The sequence below is a fragment of the Balaenoptera acutorostrata genome, chromosome 20 (genome assembly GCF_949987535.1).
Source record: "Balaenoptera acutorostrata chromosome 20, mBalAcu1.1, whole genome shotgun sequence".
In the NCBI taxonomy this organism is placed as follows: domain Eukaryota; kingdom Metazoa; phylum Chordata; class Mammalia; order Artiodactyla; family Balaenopteridae; genus Balaenoptera; species Balaenoptera acutorostrata.
Genome location: NC_080083.1, coordinates 51,182,118 through 51,204,033, shown reverse-complemented (window position 1 = coordinate 51,204,033; position 21,916 = coordinate 51,182,118). Strand labels below are relative to the sequence as shown.

Below are 21,916 nucleotides of genomic sequence, written 5' to 3'. Positions count from 1 at the left end.
AAATAAATTTATTTATTTATTTTTGGCTGCTCTGGGTCTTCGTTGCTGCTTTCTCTAGTTGCGGCGAGTGCGGTGAGCAGGCTTCTCATTGTAGTGGAGCACAGGCTCTAGGCACGCAGGCTTCAGTAGTTGTGGCGCATGGGCTCAGTAGTTGTGGCTCGCGGGCTCTAGAGCGCAGGCTCAGTAGTTGTGGCGCACGGGCTTAGTTGCTCCGTGGCATGTGGGCTCTTCCTGGACCAGGGCTCGAACCCGTGTCCCCTGCGTTGGCAGGCAGACTCTTAACCACTGCGCCACCAGGGAAGTCCCACAAACCACGTTTACTTTTTAAAATTTTTTTATTTATTTATGTATGTACGTATGTATGTATGTTATGTTTGTCTGCGTTGGGTCTTCGTTGCTGCGTGCAGGCTTTCTCTAGTTGCGGAGAGCGGGGGCTACTCTTCGTTGCAGTGCGCGGGCTTCTCATTGCAGTGGCTTCTCTTGTTGTGGGGCACGGGCTCGAGGCGCGCGGGCTTCAGTAGTTGCAACACGCGGGTGCTAGAGCGCAGGCTCAGTAGTTGTGGCACACGGGCTTAGTTTTTCCGCGGCATGTGGGATCTTCCCGGACCAGGGCTTGAACCCTTGTCCCCTGCATTGGCAGGTGGATTCTTAACCACTGTGCCACCAGGGAAGTTCCCACATATACTTTTGAAACTTGGGCCATGGTCTCTTTCTTAGAGGCAGTGAGGACCTGAAGCTGGGAGCCCCTGCAGGCCTCGAATGTCAGCCGTGTGCTTTTCAGACATTCAAAGTGCTGTGGACCCTCTAGGAGGGGTAGGTTATGGAGCCCGTTCTTGGGACTAGCCTGTCAGCAACACTTTCCGCTGTCAAGCTGGGTGAGGCAAAACGTTCCCTCCTCATCACCTTGTGCTGGAACTTGTCTTCTTGTTGGACTTTCTCCCCTGCTGGTCCTCCAAGGTGGGGACCAGGTCCTATATGTTTTTGTTCCCCCTGGTAATGGCACAGATCCATCATCACTTGGTACATATATAATATACATGTGCAGGGACTTCCCTGCAGTCCAGTGGTTTAAGACTTCACCTTCCAACGAGGGGGTGCAGGTTCAATCCCTGGTCAGGGAGCTAAGATCCCACATGCCTCACGGCAAAAAAACCAAAACATAAAACAGAAGCAATATTGTAACATTCAATAAAGACTTTAAAAATTGTCCACGTCAAAAAAATCTTAAAAAAAAAATAGCATACATGTGCCTGTTGGCTGCTGATTTAGGACATTACTGTTACTTGAATATTCTCAAATGTTGATCATTTAGTGACAGGATTCTAGTCAGGTGTGGCTCCCCCACCGTTTATGGTCCCCTGTTCATCAGCAGGTCTCATCTAGATACACAGTTGCAGAAGCACAGCATAGCTTCATGCATAATTGGTGGAAATATTCCACAAGACGAGGCAACGGCCTCAGTAACAGCAAGTTTTTCCACTGTGAAAATTCAACGATTCTTGCTTTGGTGAGAGAAAGGTTTTTTTGTGTGTTTTAAATGAAGAAAAGAGGATTTCTAAAATAAGGAAGCTTTTAACCAAAGCAATTAGCATTTTGGATAGTATTCTTATCTGTTTAACATTTTTGTGTAGCTCATGTTTTCTTTTATGTCTGGGTTTTGGAGAGTTTACAATATCTTAACGATAATACAGTAAGTCAGCTCCCACACTTCTGGTCCTAGTTTTTGTTTTTTAATAAATTTATTTTTGGCTGCATTGGGTCTTTGTTGCTGTGCACGGGCTTTCTCTAGTTGCGGCGAGCGGGGGCTACTCTTCGTTGCAGTACGCGGGCTTCTCGTTACAGTGGCTTCTCTTGTTGTGGAGCACCAGCTCTAGGCGTGCGGGCTCAGTAGTTGTGGCACGCGGGCTCAGTAGTTGTGTCTCATGGGCTCTAGAGCGCAGGCTCAGTAGTTGTGGTGCATGGCCTTAGTTGCTCCGCAGCATGTGGGATCTTCCCGGAGCAGGGCTCGAAGACCGTGTCCCCTGCATTGGCAGGCGGATTCTTAACCACTGTGCCACCAGGGAAATCCCTGGTCCTAGTTTATAATGAGGATTTTTTGAATTTGCTAATGAAACACAGTACACCAGGGCACATTGAAGGCAGCACACATTGCCATTTCTGTGATTTGAAGCAGCTTGAGCACCATGACAAAGTGTTACTGCCGTCATCCCAGGAAATGGCTGCAGGGAGATTAGAAAGCACCTCTTAGGAAGCTGCCTTTCCTAGCATGCCTCAGTTTCTGGAGTATATGTTTGGTGCTCTGCTGGAATTCCATAGGGATTTTAGACATTATTTGGCTTTTGCTGCAGTTTGTCATTTGCAGAGTGCTTCTGTATCTTATCCAGTGAAAGGTATCAGAGTACAACAGTGGTTCTCACTGGGGTACCCTTCCCTTCCCCAGGATATTCGGCAACCTCTGGAGACATGTTAGGTTGGTACAATTGGGAGGGGGTGCGACTGGCATCTAGTGGGCTGGGGCCAGGGATGCTGCCAAAAATAATGCGATACACAGGACAGCCCCCCCACAACAGAGGATGATCCTGCCCCAAGCATCAGTGGTAGGACGGTGGAGACCCCTGGAGCACAGTGATCTTAGCAGTCAGTAACAGTGTGATGATATTCTTAGCCCCATAGATGGTGAATTTTAATAACTTACAAATGGTACCTATTTACAACCTTTAAGGTACCAAAGCATTTGTTTCTAATTCAGTGGCAGGTGCCTTTCTGAAACGAAGCCTGAGGTGGAGAGGCCTGGCATAGAATCATTCTCTTTGCAACTTTGAAAGGACACTCACGGGAAGCGATCCTAAACCTTAACCTGGGTTGTAAGAAGATTGGCCTTAGTACTTTAGGGAGTAGCCTGATGTTCTCCCCCTTGGAATATGTGTGCTCAGGCATATCCAGTGGCTTTAGTTAGGTTGGTCAAATTACTTTACAAGCACTTATGGTTAATGAGAAGAACATTGAGTTGTCTTAGTGGAGTTGTTCCAGTTTTTTGTGGTCTTGGTTCTCCTGGAAAATGAACTGATGGTGTGAGGGAGTGTGAATTAGTGTCATTACAACCACACTGTGAAAGACTGCTGTCAGATGCCGTTTTCTCATAGTATTTAGTCACCAGTAGTCGGCAGTATGAAACTCATCTTTTGACTCTTGAACAGATGGGATACAGAAAACCCTAAACAAGTAGATTGGAGAGTGTTGTGTTTTTCTGGTCTTTTTCAGACTGTAATAGCATTTTGAGTGCTTAAGTGATGTATTAAAAATACTATGTTTTTGCCACTTCTAAACTTTTGGAGGATGTTAGGTTTATGAGCATCAGTTTTATAGCTGCTTGAGCTGGGTGGAGGAAGATGTGGTTTAAATGTAAACTGTCCATTCTGATTCCTCCTTGAGTCTTGTGTTCCCACTTTGCCTAGTCTCCTTCTGAACTTGCCCACACGTGTTTTAAACACTGCTCATATCCTGTACCTTGGCACTCAAGTGTTCTGTGGGCTGGGCTCGTTCATCCTCAGGTTGTACACTTACTGGGACTGTGGCCTGTGACCTTCAGTGACCTTGAGTAGTGCCAGGAACGTGATAAGGACTCAGTTGTCTGTTGGTGAATTTGTTTGTAGGCTGCAAGGTTTGTGTTTGATAGATATTGCACCAAAGGAAACAGTTTAGAACAGTTATAAATAAAATTAAATTCACTCTTTGATTCTACAGTTCCCTGCACTTGTCTTCCTGTTTATATTATGGTGGACCATCCTAAATGGCCTTTTTGGTTTTGTATATATGTTTTTTAAAGTTAAAGTTGATTGATACATGGAGGGGGTCAGGGGAAGCCTGGATACACGTGGACAGAATTTCCTGTAGTTGAATAAAAATGTCCTTGATGATGTGCATTGATCATATAACTGTTGTCATGCTGCAGGGTAACTTCTGTAGACCTGTTCCAGGAGCAAGTCAGACCATGCAGTTTTCTTTTCTTCAGTGTTGCTCCATGCTAGACAAGGTGGATCTAGTCTTGCCTACGTCCCTGCAAATACATCTTCACTTCTCCCACAGAGCAGGTGCACAGATCCTGGCTCCTATGGCCTCATGCCTTAGGCTGGAGGAGGGCCAGGCTCCTAGTGGTTCTTCTGGCTTAGGACTTTTGCAGAGGTCTGGGGAGATCCTTCTGGGATTGCCCAGTCCAGAGCATGTCCTTGTCCTAATGAGGTGGTCCAACTCTAACCCCCACTCCTGCCCCACCTCTGAAAGTTATACTTTATTTTCCATTGATCTTTTATTTTGTTCTCTCTTAAAAGTTGTCTTTCAGAGTGTTCATTTTCTTGTTGATGCAAATTTATCTGTTAGTCACAGTTTTGAAAAATATCTAGTTCTTTATAACATCTGTGGGTTCCTAGTAACCAGGCGTTCAATGTTTAGGGTTTCTTTTCCTGTGTATCTCTCATGGGAAGAGCTTTACTTTTATAAATAATTTTTAAAAATATTTATTTATTTACTTTTTGGTCTTGGTTGCGGCACGCAGATCTTTGTTGCCAGGTGCGAGATCTTTGTTGCAGTATGCAGGATCTTTTAGTTTCAGGCACGCAGGATATTTTAGTTGCGGCAATCAGGATCTAGTTCCCTGACCAGGGATGGAACCTGGACCCCCTGCATTGGTAGAGCAGAGTCTTAACCACTGGACCACCAGGGAAGTCCCTATAAATAATTTTTAAAGTGATTTTAGTATTTTGGGAATGACGATTATTTGACCGCTTTTATTTGTGACTGACTTGTATACTTATGCCATTATTTGTTAAAGCAGTGCGCTAAGCCTTGGTTATAGTTGTTGGAGGACACCTCATGCTGTTGGAACAGCATCCTGGCTTGGCTGCAGATTAACTTTGGGCATCTGACCAAGCCTCTGTGAGTCACTGCATTGTCTGTAGGTTGAGGTGGAGCTCAACTGAGAAGGCTGGTTGAGCATCCCTCACCTCCTGGTGTCCAGTAACCCTAGCTAGCTCTGGATCAGCCTAGGTCTCCTTTCTGTTCTTTGGAGGGCAGCTTTCAAGGGGCTTCACTTAAGAATCACATCCCAGAGGTTGCTTGTTATTCCCCTCTCTGTGTTATTCTCCACAAACCGCTCCACGTAGGAAAGGTTGAGGGTGGGCTGAGAATGACTAAGGCAGGCACTGTATGCTCATCAGGCTACTGAAACACTGTCATAATGTCACTTTGACCAAAGGAAGGCAAGAGCCCCTCCCCCTGTGGCTGAGCTATTTAATCTCTTAACCTCAGGGTCCTCTTCTGTAAACATGGATATTACTGCATCGACTTCATGGGGTTGTTGTATGGATTGCCTTTGCCTGACGCAGGAGAGTTGCTGAATGAATATTAATGTTTGTTCTGTAAAGAAAACATCTTAAATTCCTTGTTTCAAGTATTTTGATTGGAGAGTTTAATTCATTTACATTTAAAGTAATTACTGATAAGGAAGGACTCTGCCATTTTGCTGTTTGTTTTCTTTTCTATGTCTTAGAGTTTTTTGGTTCCTCATTTCCTCCCTAACTGCCTTCTTTTATGTTCAGTTGATTTTTTTTGTAGTCAGCTGTTTTGATTATCTTCTCATTTCCTTTCGAGTGTATTTTTAAGATATTTTCTTTATGGTTACCATGTGGGTTACATTTAATATCCTAAATTTAAAACAGTCTATTTTGAATTGATATCAACTTCAAAAACAAAAACTCTGCTCCTATACAGTTCCTCTTTCTCCCTTTTATGTTTTGTCACAAATTACATCTTCATACATATGTGCCAAATAACATAGTTTTTTTTTTTTGCATTTTGCATTTTGCGGGATCTTAGTTCCCTGACCAGGCATTGAACCCGGGGCCACAGCAGTGAAAGTGCCGAGTCCTAACCTGGACTGCCAGGGAACTCCCAGATTTATAATTATTTTTATGCATTTGTTTTTTGAATCCTGTAGGAAAGTGGAGTTACAAACCATAGTCACAATACTAATTTTTATATTTTCTCATGTGTTTATCTTCAGTGGAAATCTCTTTTTCGTTGTATGACTTTGAGTCACTGTTTACTGGTCTTTCATTTCAACCTGAAGGACACCCTCTAACCTTTCTTGTAGGGCAGGTCTAATGTTAACAAACTCCCTCAACTTTTGTTTATTGAGGAATGTCTTAATTTCTCCCTTGTTTTTGAAGGACAGTTTTGCCGGATATAATTCTTGGTAGGTCGACAGTTTTTTGTTGTTGTTTGTTTGTTTTGTTTTTTAAGGACTTTAAGTGTCATCCCACTGTCTTCTGGCCTCCTTGGTCTCTGATAAGAAATCAGCTGTTAACCTTATTGAGAGTGCTTGTATGTAACATGTTACTTCTCTCTTGCTACTTTCAAGATTCTTTCTTTGTCTTTTGATGGTTTAATTATAATGTTTCAGTGTGGGACCTCTGAGTTTAACCTACTTGGACTTTGTTGAGTGTTTTGGATTTGTAGGTTCATGTCTTTTCATCAAATTTGGGACATTTTCTGCCATGATTTTTTAAAAAATATTCTTTCTGTCTTTTTCTCTCTTCTTTTGGGACTCCCAAAATGTGTATGTTGGTCTGCTCGTTGATGTCCTTTGGGTTGTGTTCAGTCTTTTTTCTTTCTGCTCCTCAGACTTGATCATTTCAGTGGTCCTATCTTTTAAATTTGCTGATTCATTCTTCTGCCTGCTCAAATATACTGTTGGACCCCTGTAGTGAATTTCTTCAGTTACTATACTTTTCAGCTCCAGGCTTTGTGGTATTCCTTCTTATACTTTGTATTCTTTATTGATATTCCATTTTTGTCAATACGTCGTTTTCCTGATTTCCTTTAGTTCTTTGTGTTTTCCTTTAGTTATTTGAGCATACTTAACACAGTTGTTTTAAAGTCTTTATCTAGCAAGTCCTCTCTCTCACCTTCTTCTGAGATGATTTCTGTTCATTAATTTTGTTCCTTTGAGTCATACTTTCCTGTTTCTTTGTGTGCCTTGTAATTTCTTTGTTATTGAAAACCGGACATTTGACTGTTATAATGTAATAGTTCTGAAAATCAGATTTTCCACCTTCCCTAGGGATTGCTGTTTTTCATTTGTTGAAGGCTACAGGACTCCTTTTTGCCTAGTGATTTTCTCAAACTGCTATTGCAAAGACTGTATTCCTTGACAAAGTGATCCCTGAAGTCCTATTTCATGGCTTGTGTTCAGCTGGTGGGGGATTTTGTTGTCGTTGTTGTTTGGTTTTTCTTTTTTTTTTTTTGGCTGCGGCATGCGGGATCCTAGATCCCCGACCAGGGATCAACCCATGACCCCTTGAGTGGAAGCATGGAGTCTTAACCACTGGACTGCCAGGGAAGTCCCTCAGCTGGTGTTTTGACAGAGATTTCCTTGAACACGAGGAGCTCTCCCATCTCCCAGTCTTTGAAAGTTGTCTCTGTGCCTGGGCCCTCCTTCAACTTTTGGTCAGGCTTGCACTGTGCTTGGGGATCAGCCCAAGGTGAAAGCCCAGGGTCTTCTCAGGTCTTACATGAGCATGCATCTTGTGCTGGGCATCTGTGTGGCTTTCTGAATTTCCCAGCATGCACTGTTACTCCCCCCACCCCATCTGTTTGTGTTTAATCAGACAATATGCAAAGTATTTACAACCAATTCCGAGTCCCCCTCTCCCCCCTGCATTGTTACTTTTGAATGTCCTAATTTCCCAGGAAAACTCTCCCCATCTTTTGCCTTAGGCAGTGTATTGTATATTTGGACTGTAATCTTTCGCCTTAGGCTCTGGGGCAGATTTGACTTGCAGTGTTTTCAAGCTTTTTCAGCCTGAGTTCTGAGGTAGGCAAAACACAGAGGTGCCTGTGTCAGTCCTCCAGGTAGCCCTCAGGCAGGTTGGAACAGACATATGCAATAAATTGTCTCAAGATATGCTCTGCTCCCTAGAACCAGGGAAACAGTCCCACATTGGCAACCCAGGCTGCTTCACCTTAAGACCATTTATGCTTTAAGACCAAGTCTGCTGCTGCCCTGCAGAGGGGATGGACAGGGGTAGCAAATTCTAAAACTTTCCTACCTTCCAGTACCTCTTTCTCAATTCAGCACTTAGTGGTTACAGATTTCTGACTGCTTTGCAGGGTTTTCCACATATTGGTTCTGACAGTTTCTGCTTGTGTGTGTGTGTGTGTGTGTGTGTGTGTGTGTGTGTTGTGGGGGACGAGAGCTTGGAGCTTCCTACTGAGCCATTTTGCTGATGTCACTCTGATTGATTAGTTCTTTCCAGTGAAATTTTTAATTCTTTTAATTCTCATTTTTCACTGAGTATGAAATAGTCCAGTTGTTTTCCTTGGATTTAGAGATATGACAATATTTGAATAAAATCAAACTTATTGTCTCATTTTTTAAAAAGTGAAATAGAGTGCGACAAAATTTCTAAATTACCTTGAGTGCAAAATGACATGAAAGTCACACTCTCATTCATTTCCAATAAGTCTGTCTTGACTATTCTTAGTAATTTGTTAGGATCTATACTTTGAATCAGAAGATATGAAATTTCTTCAGGAGTCTTAACGCTGCGTGAAGTTGATTCATTTTCTTTAAAATCCCTTAGAAAAAAGTTAAGATCATAATAGTGATTTTGTTAAAGAAATGTTTCTTAGTACCTGCAGGATGTTTTGCATAAAGTAAGAAATAATTTTGCATTTAAGTTATTACAAATGTTTTCAAATGTTGCCATGTGTAGGCCAGTGGGAAAGGGTGAAGTTCTTACATATAGATGGTATTGAGGATGGAATGGAGGCTGTGGGGCACCGGCCTGCAGCTTCTGCTCTCATTTGCTCTGTGAGTTCTGTTGAGTTGATTCCTATCCCTATTCCAGTTGAGAGTTGAGGCTTGGAAGTATTAACCCGAAGTTGCATAGCTTGGAAATGGCAGAGCTGAGATTCGAACCCACATCCAGTTTTCTTGCCAGTGTTTTAAAGCACTAAGCTTTACTCAAGGCCAAGAAAAAGCCATTGGATGGAAGATTGGAAACTCTACAGGTCAATCTAAAATTGGCTGTTTTTTTTTTTTAAACCAATAAGATATTTATTCAATTTATTTATTTTGCTCTTTTTTTTTTTAAAAAAATTCAACTATAGTTGGTTTACCGTGCTGTTAGTTTCTGATGTATAGCAAAGTGGTTCATATATATATGTACATGTACTTTTTCAGATTCTTTTCCATTATAGGGTATCATAAGATACTGAATCTAGTTCCCTATGCCATGCAATTGGACCTTCTTATTCATATATAGTAGTGTGTATCTGTTAATCCCAAGCTCCTAATTTATCCCTCCCCAACCCTTTTCTCCTTTGGTAACCATAAGTTTGTTCTTTTTTTTTTTTTTCATAAGTTTGTTCTTTATGTCTGTGAGTCTGTGAGTCTGTGTTTTGTGAATAAGTTCATTTGCATAATTTTTTAGATTCCACATATAAGTGTTACGATATTTGTCTTTCTCTGACTTACTTCACTTAGTATGATAATCTCTAGGTCCATCCATGTTGCTGTAAACGGCCGGATTTCATTCTTTTTTATGGCTGAGTAATAATTCCATTGTATACATATACCACATCTTCTTTATCCATTCGTCTGTCAGTGGTTGCTTCCATGTCTTGGCTATTGTAAATAATGCTGCAGTGAACATTGGGCTGCATGTATCTTTTCGAATTAGAGTTTTTTCCAGATATATGCCCCGTAGGATCCAGGGTGGGATTGCCAGATAATATGGTAACTCTATTTTCAGTTTTTTGAGGAACCTCCATACTGTTCTCCATAGTGGCTGCACCGATATACATTCCCACCAACAGTGTAGGAGGGTTCCCTTTTCTCCACACCCTCTCCAGCATTTATCATTTGTAGACTTGTTTTTTTTTTTTGATGTGTTTTTTGGCTGCGTTGGGTCTTCGTGGCTGTGCGTGGGCTTTCTCTAGTTGCGGCAAGCGGGGGCTACTCTTTGTTGTGGTGTGTGGGCTTCTCATTGCAGTGGCTTCTCTTTGTTGCAGAGCACAGGTTCTAGGCACACGGGTTGCAGTAGTTGTGGCTCGCGGGCTCTAGAGCGCAGGCTCAGTAGTTGTGGCGCACGGACTTAGATGCTCCGCGGCATGTGGGATCTTCCCGGACCAGGGCTCGAACCTGTGTCCCCTGCATTGGCAGGCGGATTCTTAACCACTGCGCCACCAGGGAAGTCCATTTGTAGACTTTCTGATGATGGCCATTCTGACTGGTGTGAGGTGATACCTCATTGTAGTTTTGATTTGCATTTCTCTAATAATAAAATAAGCTTTTTAATAGCACTGATTTCTCTAATCTTTTTTTTGCATTTAGATATGTAAATTACTCATGGCCAGGGAAATACCATATAGTCATTAAAGTGTGTTTATTCACATAGAAAGAAAGTCTCGTATTCAGCAGGAAAAGTTAAAGAACAAGCGTGTGTGGTGTAATTCCATCGGTTAGAAATGTAAGTGTATGTGTGTGGCATACTTGATGCATATCTGCATTTAAAACAGCATTAAGATGGTAAGAATGCTTATCTTCAAATGGGCATCATGGGTTGACATTTCTGTTTTCCTTTTTAAAAAAATTACTGTAATGAGCATATGTTTCTGTTTAATAAGAAACTGTTGCATCTAAAAGTTGACTACTCTGATTTAGATTAATGTGTTCTTTAGGCATATTAGTTTTTCATATTCTGCAGCAAGTGAATTACACTCCCTGTGGCTTCTAGACCTGCCTTGTGACTGTGAAGTGGCCTGTGTATGTTATATAATAGGCTGAAGAGCTGTGATGATGTAAGTGAATGTTTGCTTATTTTGTAATACTCTTTTGACATGGAAGAACATTTAGTCTCGCTTTGAAATGCTGTGTGTGTCTTGTTCCTAGAATAGGCTGTGTCCACGGATTGTGGCATCTGTGCCCATCAGTAGATGATGTCACTGCTTGTCAGCTCTTAGGAATGAGTATTTTAAAAATAATCTCCAATTCTCAGCCATGTGAGGATTGCCCCCCTGCTCTAAAGGAGGAATAGGAAGTAACGTGAAGTCAGTTATTGGCATAAATGTTGCATGGCCCCCACGTGTTGAAATTTCTATGTTCTGTTTGCGTTGCCTTCATAGGGCAGTCTGATGGGAATTTTATTCTTTAGATCTAACTTTCTGATTGCTAGCAAGGAAAATCCGATTCATCAAAAATAAATTGTTTATTTGTTGGGCTTGTGTTAAAGTTTTTATCTGTGGACATAGGCAAAGAAAGCTTTCTTTTCCTTTTCATTTTTGAAAGGAAAGAGGGATTACTTTTCCTGATTCTGCCCCAGACCATCCTGTCTGTTGTTGGCATCTGTACTTTGGACAGTTCAAGGTCACTCTTCTCCTTCTGTGTAGTAACTGTGCTTTTTTAGATGTCTGGGTGCCTGCCCTTTCTCTGGTTGGGGTGGGCCCGGGGGCTTCAGATGGGGAGCAAAGCAGGGGCAGGGCCTCAGGGCACCTCCAGTTTAGAGAGGTCAGTACTTTTTTTTTTTTTTAAACACTGATGCTCAAGCCTCACCCCTAGAAACTCTGATTTAGTTAGCCTGGACTGGAGCTTGAGCATGGGCAATTTTATTAATTAATTAATTAATTTTTGGCTGCTTTGAGTCTTCGTTGCTGCGCGCGGGCTTTCTCTAGTTGCGGCGAGTGGGGGCTACTCCTCATCGGTGGTGCGCGGGCCTCTCACCACTGTGGCTTCTCCCGTTGCAGAGCACGGGCTCCAGGCACACGGGCCTCAGTGGCTGTGGCTTGTGGGCTCCAGAGCACAGGCTCAGTAGTTGTGGCGCAGTCACTCTGCGGCATGTGGGATACTCCCGGACCAAGGATGGAACCCGTGTCCCCTGCATTGGCAGGCAGATTCCCAACCACTGCGCCACCAGGGAAGTCCCCAGTACTTTAAACTATAGTAAATGTTGCCTCTCTCTGATCTCAAGTCTTTCCCTCACAATAAACAAGAATCCACAATGAAACTCGTTTCTTGGCTTTTCGAGGGCCCAGCAGTTGAGCTTCTTCAGGCAGGGCTATGATGCGAGGGCCAAGAAGATGTGGCCCTGCCTTGGTGGGAGGGAGCATGTGGGGACAGGGAGGCTGGGGGTAGTTGGAGTAAGGCACAGTCTAGAAAGCTGCGTATGTGGACTGATGGGCATGGGGCCTGAGGCTAGGGAGTACCCTGCCTGCCCAGGAGTTTGTCCTTCGTCAGCCAGGGAGCTCTGGTGGTCTGAGCAGAAGGACGATCATGACTACACGGCGGTGGGGTGGGGGTGGGGGGTTAGGGTTAGGTGCTGCACTTGAGAAGAGGGGGGCTGGAGATGGATGCAGAGCCAGGTCTAGGTTTTGCTGCTCATGACTAGACAGAAGCTAGCAGGGCCTTAAAAAGATCCTTGCACAGACCTGCGGGGCAGAAATCTTTTGGAATTCCGAATGCTTTGGGATTGTAGAAGGGTGACCCAGTGCTTATGTATAAATCAGCTCCTGGGATCTTCTGCAAAGGCTGGGCAGTGCTACCCCTCAGTCATACCCTGTTTCTGCAGAGAAGCATGTACATTCCCGCTTTCAGATCAGGCTTTGTGGCCAAATGAATAACAAAAAAAACCAGACTTTGGTGATTTCAGAATTATGGATGAGGGATTTTGTACACAGGGAAGTGTATTTCTCTCTCATTTTATTTTTTTATTTTAATTATTTTTTTGTGGTGGTGGGGGGCTGCGTTGGGTCTTTGTTGCTGTGTGTGGGCTTTCTCTAGTTGCGGCGAGCAGGGGCTACTCTTTGTTGCAGTGTGCGGGCTTCTCATTGCCATGGCTTCTCTTGTTACGGAGCATGGGCTCTAGGGAAGAGGGCTTCAGTAGTTGTGGTGCTCAGGCTTAGTGGCTCCGCGGCATGCGGGATCTTCCCAGACCAGGGCTCGAACCCATGTCCCCTGCGTTGGCAGGTGGATTCTTAACCACTGCGCCACCAGGGAAGTCCCTCTCTCTCATTTTAAAAATATGAATTTACTATGGCTCTTGTTTTTGTAATGTTTGATGGCCAGCATTCCAGCATTACCCCTGCATCCCAGGCAGCAGGGTGAGCACTTCCTGGAGTCCCAGGCACTTCCTGTGCATCTTCTTGCTTAGCACTGGAATTCATGGCTCTACCTGACTGAAAGAGCATGTGGGTAAGCTGGCAACTGTAGGTGCCCTTGCAAGGAGGGAGGGAGCAGGGATACTGTGTGGTGCAGCTCGCAGGAGTGAGGGGATTGTGGGCATCAGGCAGACAGACCTCTAGGCTCTAGTTAATGGTTCTTGCTGCTGACATTGACTAGTCTGAGCACATGGGAGACAGAGCAGGTGCTAAGCCCTGTCCAAGAGGATAACACAGATCTTTTGGCTTATGTATATGCCCTTTATGTTTTTCCTTCTGGCATTAATGTTCTAGTCTGGTGTTTTTTCTGGTTTTGTCCTATAGTTTTCACTGTCCTTTCTTTGTTCTGTGTACTTCTTGTCCTGGGCCCCCTTTGACCTGCGGAGTGCTGGAATTCAAGCTGGTTGAAGCAGAAGCTCCACTATGGAGGAGGAGGGACTGAGGTGGTCTCAGGTGCTTCTCAGGGCCTGTGATGTCTCCATTCCCCACTGTCTCCTGTGTCTTTCTCGGTGGTGATGTCCTTAGACTCTTCCTGCTTTCCTGTGGACCTGAATTCCCTCCTGGCTGAAGGGAGGGGAAGGATCTAGGCTGGTGCTCCCAGGAGGTCACCTGTTTCAAAACATGAGAAGAGGTGGAAGCATACTGGTTGGTTCTGCGTGGGCCACAGGCTGTAGTGGACAGGGTGCTGAGACCAGCACCTCAACAGGACTGGGTCCTGTCAGAGGGCAGCACGTGCTGCGGGGGTGGGGAGGTCCTAGGAGTAAACCTACACCTTAGCGCTGCCCTAACCGATGGGGAGTGGCTGGATTTCGTTTTGGACCTGTTGAATTTGAGGCACTGGTAAATCCCCAGGATTTATTATTAAGGCACAGGTTTCTTTGGCCTTTCCAATTTTGACGTCAGCCAAAAACATAGGATTTGGGGTGGTACACACAGTGAGGAGCAGATAGGATGTGCAGTGGAAGCTGAGCTTGTCGCTCAGACTTGTGGGGCCTGTGGTCAGAGTGCCCTGCCCAGGTTCAGGATTCTCAGCCCTTATGCTCCCCGGCCGCCGCCGTTGCTCCGTCCCTCTCGGAAGAGCAGAAGGCGCAGTACGTGTCTGCCTCGCACCCCTCACTGGCCTCATTACTATCATTTTGGTGATGTGTTGGCCCTACCTGGTGCTTAGAACCTGAGTAAGCCCTGCTCTGCAGGCAAAGTGGGAGCCCTAGTTGACGCAGCCCCTTACTGGGATGGGCTGTGAGGTGGTGCCAAATGTCCAACTTTGTTTGTTCCCACCTTTGGCTCTTTACCAGGGGTACGCATTACCGTCACATGGGGGTCTTTTGAAAAATGGTGCTTGGACCTCCCTTTCCCTGCAGAGACTGGCGGAGGGGACAGTGGGAGGGATGTGTGTGTGTGTTAGTGTGCGTGTATACTTTGGAAAACCTCTCCAGCAGCTTCTGGTAGGCACCTGAGGTTAGAAAGCACTCTCCAGGAAAAAGCGTATAAAACTTAGCAGTTGCTGCAGAAGGCTCTTCGTGCATCACGCTCTGGGCACGTGTTTGAGGGCTGACCTCCAGCAGACAGCTGAGTGGGGCTGTGGGCTAGAGTTTAAATGATCAAATTAAGTTTATTTTGAAATATTGTAAATTTTAAAATAATATAACATAATGCTTGCAGTAGAACATTTGGAACAATTAAAAGGGATAGGAAAAATTACCTGTAATCTCACCATCTGTAGGTAGCCACTGTTGGCACAAAACATACGTGCATTATTCTATGAATAGGTTTAAATTTGTTTTTTAAATAGTAGAGACTCCCTTTATAGGTAGGATTTTTGTCTCCTCTTTTCACTCAATTACTTTTTTTCATGGTTAACTCTTAAAACATGCTGCATGAGCTTCCTTCTGTTGGACGTGCTGTGAATTTTACCTTACCATCCCCTGTGGTTCAACATTTAGATTAACTGTTTTTGCTATTATTAACAATACTGTGATTGAATTTTGAATTAGTAGATTCTTAGAATTGCTGTTCCTGTGTCAGATGCACATTTCTGTTTTTAAATGTTCTTTCTTTTTATTAAAAGTGACATGTAGCACCATTGAGTTCATTTTGCAAAAGGAAAGATCACCCTGATTCTACCATCCTAGCAGTTCTCTTCCTTCTCCCAGAATCCTCTGGTGGTCCTTTAGTTGTCTGTGACATACAAATGGTGGAAAGCTGCCCTCTGGACTGCTGCTAGGGGCTCCTCTGTGTATTGTGTTGTGGTATAAAATAAAAGAGCAAAGTGTTTTACTCTTTTTATATGGAGTAGAAACCCCATCCAAACTTAGGATACCTCCTCCAGCCATGCTCAGCCATGGGCAGCCCAGTGAAGGACTTGTCCCCCTACCACACTGAGGAGGGGCTTACAGACCACCCAACCCAGGCAGTGATGATGAGTCCTTGAGAATATTATTTTCTTTCCTTTTCTGGTTTGTTTTCTGGTGAGATAGAAAATTTTTTTAAAACTGGGAGGTGATGGGATTTCTTTTTGAAGTTGAAAACTTGATGTGAGTGTGGGAGGGAGAAATGAAAGAGTATTGAAGCTTTTACAACTGTAAAGCTGACTGACTTTTAGGTCAAATATTTATATTTAAATTTGGTTTATTTGAAATTACTAGTATTTTAAATTTGCATCTACAGCTAGAACAACTTATTAATTGGATGTAAATTTAAATGTTAAATTTTTTAATTTAGTTACACTGAGATGAACTACAAAGAATCAAACATTAAAATTTTTTTTGCTTATATATAGAAGTGAAGAAAAGACAACAACAGTAACAATAGTTCAGTAAAATAATTATTAATTTTGGACCTAGTACCATTTATTTTATTTGTGTCATTTGTCATATTAAGAAGAGGTTTAGAGGAGAAACATCATAGGTTTCATTGAATACTCATTTTCTGAGTTTTTTTTCCAAGTAGTTTGTCAAGAGTGATGGCGGAGGGCACACATATGGATAGGTGAGCAGTGGATGGCTTTCCTGGCACTTGGCACCTGGGCTTGCTGAGTGGGAAGCCTTTTCATTTGTTAATACTGTGTAGGCTGGAGTGCAGCGGCCCCCTTGGAGGACTGACTTGCCACCTTCTGGGGCGGTGGGTCCACACTGGAGTGCGTTGGTCTCTGGCTCCACCAACAGGCCGTCCTCTGGGCGGAGGTGTGCATCAGGCCAGCCTCTCTCACAGAGGGAGAGAGGAGAGCATGTGTGGAAGAAAAAAGTACTCCTGAAGTAAGCAATTTTATGGAGTTGGGATTTCAAAAAGTAGTTACAGATTCTGAATGTCTAATGATTTAAATTTTTAATTTATTAAATCTGTATATTAAAAATTGACAACTTGCGTGACAACCAGATATGACACTCAAAACAAAACTTTTGGCAAACTTCTGAAAAATGGTTTTATTATGCTTAACTTAACTATTTAAACTACATTGTGTCTTAAAGCTCCTGTGGGCTCAGGAGGTGGGAAGGCTGAGACAGAGAAGGAGCCTGGCGGGAGGTGGGTTAGAGCTGTATTAGCCAGGGGTCGGTCAGCCAATGTGCAGGTGGTGCTTGCTGTGTTGTGTGGGTTTGTTTTTCTCTGTTTCTTTTAAAACGGCCTGCCTTTGGCTACTGTATAGGTTATTTACATGAGAAGGAGATATGGAATTGGTTCAACTTCCTGAGCTGATTAGAAGGCGTAATGTTGGCTGTGTGGATACGCTTGTGTCTGACTGTAGCAAGGCCTTTTTGGCTTGTCTCCAGAGGGGCCACAAGTCAGAGGTCATTTCCTGTGTGGGGGGCTCAGTGTTTTCTAAATCTGTTTCCCCCCTCAACTATTTGGAAATATTAACTAAAAACTGGACAGTCTATCAATAATATTTTGAGATGTCTTTTTTTTTTGGTAAGGGGGTAATATACTTTTAGAGCAGTTTTAGGTTCATAGCACGGTTGAATGGAAGGTCCAGAAATTTCCCATACACCCCCTGCCTCCACACACACAGCCTCCCCTACTATCAATATCCCCAACAGATTGGGATATTTGTACAGTCAATGAACCCGCATCCACGGGTCATAATCACCCAAAGTCCATAGTTTGCAATACGGTTCACTCTTGGTGTTGAACATTCTGTAGGTTTAGACAAGTGTATATTTACATGTATCCACCGTATTATGGTACCATACAGAGTAGTTTCACTGCCCTTAAAATCCTCTGTGTGCTCCACTTGTTTATCCCTCCCTCTTCCAACCCCACCCCTGGCAACCACTGATCTTTTTACTGTCTCCATAGTTTTGCCTTTTTCAGGATGTCACAGAATTGGAATCACACAAATATGTAGCCTTTTCTGATTAGCTCCCTTCACTTAGTAATGTGCAGTTAAGGTTCCTCCTGTCTTCTCAAGGCTTGATAGCTCCTTTCTTTTTAGTACTTGATAATATTGGATTGTCTGGATGGACCACAGTTTATTTATGTGCTGGATCATATGGTAAGAGTATGTTTAGTTTTATAAGAAACTGACAAATTGTCTTCCAAAATGGCCGAACCATTTTGCATTCCCACCAGCAATGAACAAGAGTTCCTATTGTTCCATACCCTTCTCAACATTTGGTGTTGCCACTGTTTTCAATTTTTACCATTCTGCGTGGTTGTATCTCATTATTGTCTTAATTTGCATTTCCTTGATTAACATATGATGTGGAACATCTTTTCTTATACTTATTTACCATGTGTATATCTTTATCGGTGAGTTGTCTGTTCGGCTCTTTTGCTCATTTTTATTTATTTTATTTATTTATTTTAATAAATTTATTTATTTTTATTTTTGGCTGCGTTGGGTCTTTGTTGCTGCACACGGGCTTTCTGTAGTTGCGGCGAGAGGGAGCTACTCTTTGTTGTGGTGCGCGGGCTTCCCATTGGGTGGCTTCTCTTGTTACAGAGCACAGGCTCTAGGCGTGCAGGCTTCAGTAGTTGTGGCACGCGGGCTCAGTAGTTGTGGCTCGTGGGCTCTAGAGCGCAGGCTCGGTAGTTGAGGCGCACGGGCTTAGTTGCTCTGCGTGCATGTGGGATCTTCCCGCAGCAGGGCTCGAACCCGTGTCCCCTGTATTGGCAGATGGATTCTTAACCCCTGCGCCACCAGAGAAGCCCTTTTGCTCATTTTTAAATTGGGTTATTTGTTTTCTAGTCCAGTTTTAAGAGTTCTTTGTGTGTTTTAGATAACACCCCTTTATCAGGTATGTCTTTTGCAAATATTTTCTCCCAGTCAGGCTTGTCGTCAAATTCTTTCAGTGAAATGTCTTTAAAAAATAAAGAAAGAAACAATAAAGATTTATTGAGTGCTTACTATGTTCTGAGACAATTGTATGTGCTCTTAAATTTTTTTTTTTAATTGTGGTAAAATACGCATAACATAAAATGTACTATCTGAACCATCTTTAGGGTGTACAGTTCAGTGACATTAAGCACATTCACACTGCTGTGCAACACCACCACCTCCAGAACACGTTTCTTCTGGTAAAACTGAAACTCTGTGCCCATTAGACACTAATTCCCTATCCTCCCCTCCCCTGGTCCAGCCAACACCAGTCTGCTCTCTGTCTCTATATGAATTTGACTCCTCTAGGGACTTCATATAGAATCTTACAGTGTTTGTCCTTTTGTGTCTGACTTATTTCACTCAGCATAATATCTTCAAGATTCATCCATGCTGTGCCAGAAAATTCTGTGCCAGAATTTTCTGATGAAATGTCTTTTTATAAAAGAAAAACACATTGCAATTTGGTCATTTGTGGAGGCTAATCAAATTATTGAGGGTCAGACATGATTCACAAGTGAGATGCTAGTTACCAGCGAGGCAGTAGGTGAAACAACCTTTTTGCACACAGATGAACACTTCTTTTAAGGGGCTTTGTGAGCTACTCTGGGGTGTGGGGAGGCGCCACAAGTGGGGAGTTGAAGAAATGGCAGTGAGCAGAGAGGCAGACACTGCTGGTCTGCTTGGAACCCAGGGCCTTCGCCTCTTGAGGCAGGCTTCTCTTTGCTTGTTTACTTGTTTGTTTGAATAGTTCTGGGGTCTACTTTGAGAGCTGTCACTAGAAACTGGAGCGGTGAGAGAGAGTCTTGCTGTTTTTACTATTTCGTGGCTTTTAAATTTTGCGCCATGCACATTTATTGCCTGTTAATGACAGCAACAAAAATACTAATTGATATTCTACTCTGGACAGTAGCTTAATGGATTTTTTTTTTTGAAGTAAGCCATCTGATTTCCCCTTCAACAATCAGAATTATTTCTGGAGAAATTCTTAAGGAAATGGTACCATTTCTAACCCAGCAGGCATACACAGATCTCGCCCAGAACCTAAGGAGCCAGAGGTGTTTCAGAATCAAGAGTAGTTTGGATTTTAGAAAAGTAGTACAGTGTGTGTACTGTATATTGTTTCACATTCCCAGCACCCTGTAATCCAACACATTAGAATTTCTGTTAGAAAACACATGAATTTTCTAAGTGGGATAATTAAAGGCTAGAATTAGCTCCTTCTCAGTTCAGATCAGAATTGACTGCAAATCATTTCAGATCACGTTTTCTGGAGCTGTTTGCTTTTTGGAATTTGTGAACAAGGTGTTGTGGGCCTGTATAAGGTAGAGGCCTTGAAGGCAAGTCATTGTGGTGGGATATGAAGAGTAAGATGCTGATAGGTGGCTGTCCTCCAGCCCAGAGTCTGCAGTTCTGCTGTTTCTCTCTGCTCAAGTATCCTCCTTTCCTCCTGTGAGCTGATGTCTATCTAGGACCAGGGCTCACACTCTCCCCAGTCTGCTCTGCTTCTCTGAATTCATAGAGTTATTTATTTGTCCCCTTCATTCCACTTGAACATTTCTCAGATCTTTCCCTTACCTTCCTGCTGCATAGCTCTTGACTTAGCGATTTTTCACGTGGCCTTCTGGAGTACTTTCTTAGTTGGTCTCTAGTCTTGTCACCCTCTACAATTTGTTCTTATTTTTGTTTTTAGTATAATCTACATACAGAAAAGCTCAATATAGATCCTAAGTATAAAGCTTAATGAGAACCCATGGTGTAACCTGCCCCCAGTTAAGAAACATTGCCTTGTCAGCACACAGAAGCCTGCCATGTGTCCCTCCTAGCCACAGAACCACTATCCTGAGTTCTAAACTGTGTAGAGTGTTTGCTTTTGATTTCATATACATGGAGTTATACAGAATGTACTTCAGAGGGTGGTGTTGGCTTTTCACTGAATAAAATGTTTTTGAGATTTGCCCATATTTTTGTACTTGGCTGTGGATCATTCATTCTCATTGCTGTAAAGTATTTAATAATGTGAATATAGTGCAGTTTGATATTCTGCCATAGATGGACATTTAGGTAGTTTTATTTGGGGCTGTTATAATGGATAATGCTGTATGAGTCTTTCATAGATTTTTTTTTTTTAAGTGGAAGACTTTTTTAGTTGAACACTTGATTGAGATTCTGGTAGCTGTGTTTTGACAAGCACGTGCACGTTTCTGTTGGGTAGGCTCCAGTGGCTCACAGGATGTACATATGTTCGGCTTTCGTAGGTACAACCACTTTGGAAAACGCTTTCTACATTTACACTTCTTTGACACTGTGTAAGATAGAGTTCAGGTGTCTTCACAGCTTCGTCACATTGGCATTTTCTCTTTTTCATTTTAGGTTTTCTAATGGGTATATTGTGATATTGTATTGTGGTTTTAATTTGCATTTGTCTGATGACTAATGACGTTGATCTTTTCGTGTGCATATTGGCCATTCAGCATGGTATTTTGAGAAGACTTTCCTGCAGGTTGAGCAAATGCACACCTCTTGTGTGCAGCTGACCTAATAAGTGAGAAGTCTAAATGCACCTGCAGGTATTCAGCATCGGCAATACCTCAACGTGGAGGGTGACACTGCATCAGAACTGCCGATTCAGAGAGCACACCTTATGGGTTATGCTTTTGTTTTCCTACCCATAAAGTGGAAATTATCTTTTTATAAGCTGCCCCAAGAATGGAATGCCTTACTCCATTGTCGAACATACGTAACAACTGTCCATTTAATAAGGAACTTGTTGCAGTCATGTCTCTTACTGCTGTGTAATTGGTAGCCTTATCAGTGGTTTAAAAAACACAATCCTAGGATGGAGGAAGTGGGTGAAGGGGGGAGGGTCAAAATTACAAACTTCCAGCTGTAAGATGAATAGGGCCTGGGGATGTAATGTACAGCATGGTGCCTGTAGGTAACAGTACTGTATTGTAAATTTGAAACTTGGTAAGACAGTAAATCTTAAAAGTTCTCCACACACACACACACACACACACACACACACACACACACACACACAGAGAGAGAGAGAGAGAGAGACTGTAACTATTGAGTTGGTGGATGTTAACTAACCTTACTGTGCTAATCAGTCTGCACTATATGCATTTATCATTACCTTACATTATCTTAAACTTATACCATGTTTTATCTCAATATAACAAAAAAATTCCACAATCCTAGACATTGTAGCCCTTGTGTTTGGAACCTCACAGGGAAAACAAAAGTGATGTTTTCTCTAGTACATTAGTCTCCAGAGTGTGTGTGTGTACCCCAGAAAGAGATCAAGATGATCTTTTAGAATTTTGGAAGAAGATATACTTCTGATTGTTTTTCTCATCCTGTTTGGTTGCTATTTTTATGTTTTAT

The 21,916-nt window shown here is 42.9% G+C and overlaps 1 protein-coding gene and 1 non-coding gene across 3 annotated transcripts in view; one reads left to right on the top strand and one right to left on the bottom strand.

Moving 5' to 3' along the window:
• The window catches only part of FOXK2 (forkhead box K2), a 72,717-nt gene that overhangs the window by 8,272 nt on the left and 42,529 nt on the right, over positions 1-21,916 (top strand). The gene's annotated exons all lie outside the window — the stretch shown is intronic.
• On the bottom strand, positions 4,648-4,720 carry TRNAG-ACC (transfer RNA glycine (anticodon ACC)). The gene has a single exon. It is a non-coding gene; the product is annotated as a tRNA-Gly (tRNA).